Source organism: Trachymyrmex septentrionalis, unplaced genomic scaffold (genome assembly GCF_001594115.1).
Source record: "Trachymyrmex septentrionalis isolate Tsep2-gDNA-1 unplaced genomic scaffold, Tsep1.0 scaffold21, whole genome shotgun sequence".
NCBI lineage: Eukaryota > Metazoa > Arthropoda > Insecta > Hymenoptera > Formicidae > Trachymyrmex > Trachymyrmex septentrionalis.
The window spans coordinates 875,247-879,070 of record NW_017305288.1 but is presented as its reverse complement, the minus strand read 5'-3'; positions in this window follow the sequence as shown (position 1 = coordinate 879,070).

Here is a 3,824-nt window from a genome sequence, read left to right as displayed (position 1 = left end):
TATTCATATATATTCATGTACATAGGTATATAAGATATAGATAATTCACTGTGAATTATTTGGGCATTTGGAAGATCTTTGACCTTTCATAGGCTTGAATATGCTTATATACTTTAGTTTTTGATTATTTTTATCAATAAATTTATATATAATTATTTTTTGGTTTTCAAATAAAGTATGTAGTTCGAAATATAAACGCTAGAAATTTATCCCGCGTGTTTGTTATTTTAATCTAAAACAATGGATAAAATAACAGATACTTCGCAGCGCGGTGACGAGTTAAGACGTCGAAAGAGTTTGTCTTTTTGTAACAAGGCTGGCTGAGGAAATCGCGTCGCGATTTGCTAGGTGTAGATTTCGAAAACGCGATAATTTTCGGCGAGGATACAAAACGACGACGACTACATATATATATATAGAGAGAGAGAGAGGTAGACAAATTCTCAGCCATGTGTTCGTAAAGTGTCCCATGGAATGCATTGAACACGTACGTGTCCAGTCTTTGAGAACTCGTGTGCCGCGTGAGTGCCAGGGCGGGGGAGTGCTGTCAACGACAGCTCGGGTGAAGTTCCTGCGTTACGGAAGAAGAACGGCATTTTTACGTGACACACCAGACACGCCACTCGCGCCCGATCCGGGGTGTCGACGACTTGACCGATGGATCAACGTCAGATTCTCTCTCGGATTCGTGCCTGGATCACGCACTCGCGACACACCCGGATCGCGTGATCGATCGAGAACCTCCGTGACGACGCTCTTCCGATCGGCCGACTAGCGGTCCTCGCGTTCACGTTAACCCTTTTGTGATCCGCGCTAAGGTAAAGTACGTCACGTCGACGAGGATCACATCGGGCATAAAATTAGAGCCATTCACTCCACCTCGCGCCCCATTGTGCCCAACTTTTATTGTCCGTATTCGTTGAAGCTAAAGTTACATCATCTTTCAAGCGAGTGACGTAAAAATTGAAGAATCTATAATAATGATTTGACGACGCGTAGGAATTCGAGAGCTTCGAGGGATATCTAACAATTTCAACATACGGACCCACCGACTTTCGTGATTACGAGACTAAAATGCGATGTAAAAAAAAAGAACTTGAGATTTGATATAATGGACCGAGAGAGGAGTCCAGTCGCGCCCGATCGCGCGAGGACAGTCGATCGTTAACGGTCCATCGGGATTCGAGTAGTCGCGCTCCTCGTCTCCGCTCCTAGCACGTAAGGTCACATTGTTTACGGGCGACGGGGTGGCCCCGTGTCGCCCCTTGGAATGATATCGCATAAATAGCCGTGCGCGCGTGAGTCGTCCTCCACGATCTTCCACCAGTCGAGGGACCAGTCATCGTCTCTCCGGTCGCCGCTCGTCTTCCATTGTTGCGCCCTCCTCGATGCGCAGGAATCCCGCAGGATGTGTCACTGGCTGTGACGCAGCAACCTGCGCGCAGAGCAGGTCGAAGTGGCGACGACGGCGGCGGCGGGGCGGCGGGGAGACGCGTTTTTATTGTTGCCTTCGAAAAATGACCACACGAATTTTTTTCTCTCCAGCTCCATTGAGCTCCTACTGGAGGGCCTCGACTGGGGCCCCCTCTCTCTCTCTCTCTCTCTCTCTCTCAGAGCCTGCCTCGGACTTCGGAGTCGGGGGTCGGGGCCCGCCGCACACTGAACCGGCTTTGCGCGGTTTCATTCATAATACCGGCCACACCGGGCCCGCTGCCCGGGGCCAGCTCGGATCTCGAGTGGAGGACTCGAGGGCGCGAAGTGGACCGGATGGTATTTCACTTCTTGACAGCCGTCGCTCCTCCTCGTTCGTTCGTTCGTTCGAATTACGAGTATATCGAAGCAGGCATTTTGCTTACTGTATAAATAGTCACCGTGCGATATATAGATGATCCGTGCGAGCAGCGTCGACCGCGAGGTAGAAGAGGAGAGATAGATCCCGATAATGGCGCGGACCGCGGTGAGGTGTGTTGGTATATATTAACGGGTACGTTCCTCTGTCGACGTGTCAAAGAATAGTAGATCGGTTGATAATGAGAGTTAACGGTACTGAAATATCACGAAAATTACGTTTCCTCCGTTTCTACGAGAAAGGGGGGAACTTTGTGCGATATTTACGCTTCCCCTTAGCCATCTTGTTATCTACCGCAATAAAGATAGTTCACCTAATACTCTGTAGCTTTTTTTTAAGTTATCGATTCATTCTAGTTTAGTTTCCTTTAAATAAAAGTACGACGAAAGTGCGGTTAAAATTAACAATACTAATAAAGTTAAGTCTTTTAACTATGTACGTTATGTAATTCGATGCTAGATCTTGTTCAACCTTGCGATGGAAGGATTAATGAGCGGAGTAACGAAACATCATGATTTTCTCAAGTCTATTCTACAAAATCATTTATCCTCCCCCGCTTCGGTTCGAGCAAGGATACTGATTGAATATTATGTTACAATACAATAAAAAAAATCCATTACCATTCGTGCTGCCGAAAGCATTTTCTTTTTCTGAAGAAAAGGTAAACATGAAAAAAAACCGTATTACTTATCAATTATATGTATAATGATTACATAACATTCAATTATTTATCTCGAAACGTTTTCATCTTTTTTCTTAGGGAAAGAAAATCGCCTTTATATAAGTTTGTTTAAAAGAAATGAGATTATTTTTCGGTATTCTCCTCGTGTGAGATAAAAATTCTGTACTTGAAAAAATTATATTCAGTATCATGATATTTTCGGTAAACGTGACAGATGGTTAACGTTGATATGGCGTATTGTAAAGTAGCCAGGCTGTCTAACGCGAGAACAGGAATTTCGGTGGAATTTCACCTTACCCTGTTAAATATTTGCTTTTTTCGCGAGGCACTCGAGCATCGCTTTGACGCCTCACCGCAACTTCGGGTGTGCTGACGATGATTTTGAACTTAGTGTTAACTCCACGTGGGTGATTTCAGGAGCGCCTCGATTTTCACAATGCGCGTCCGATCTTCTTACGATTCTCGACATTTATTATTCATACACGATGCATCGACTTATGCATCAAAATATTGACGGGAAATACAGTTTCCCGAGAGTTTCACGAATCGCGCCACGGGAGAGTAAACGGTTTGCTAACTGTATTTGCAAAACAATTCTGTCCTTCGTGCCGTAAATAAGCGTGCAAACAAAAACCTGCTTAGGCACCTAATGAGAAATTGACAACAAATATGTACGAAAGATTCGCCGGAAGCGTGAATTGAATGATTACAAACTATAATTAACCGGACGGCGCGGGGCAGGAGGAGAAGGTTATCCAGAAAAATCTGGAATTCGAGTAGAATCTTGATAGCTTCGCGCGATCGCGCGTCTCTGTAACCCAATTTCTCGGGTCTTCCGTCGCGTTAAAATTCGTTACCGGCCGCATTTATTTTTATTCCCATTTCACGAGGTAACTAGCAGACGGCTTGGCACCACGCGCGCACACGGTGGCACATCATCGAGTGGCACATCCGAGTATTATTCTTCCGGTCGACTCATCGATCGCCGGTCCATTTTATGTGCTGATTTATCGCCTGTTTGCTCTCGTCCGGCAGTGAACTGCAGAAATGCGGCGAACGACCGATTTACGATCGACGAGACACGGCATAGGAAGCGAATGAAGGCCGTGAAATCCATGTAAGCTTATACATCCCCGAAAAATAAATATTATCACTTTTAAAATGATTAACAGATAATTGCATTTACATAATATATAAAAATAGAAACGATTGGATAATCGAGTAATAGCTTACGGAAAGTCAATAATATGCGTGATTCAATTCCTGTTTCTTTAAAAGAAATATTATTCCAAA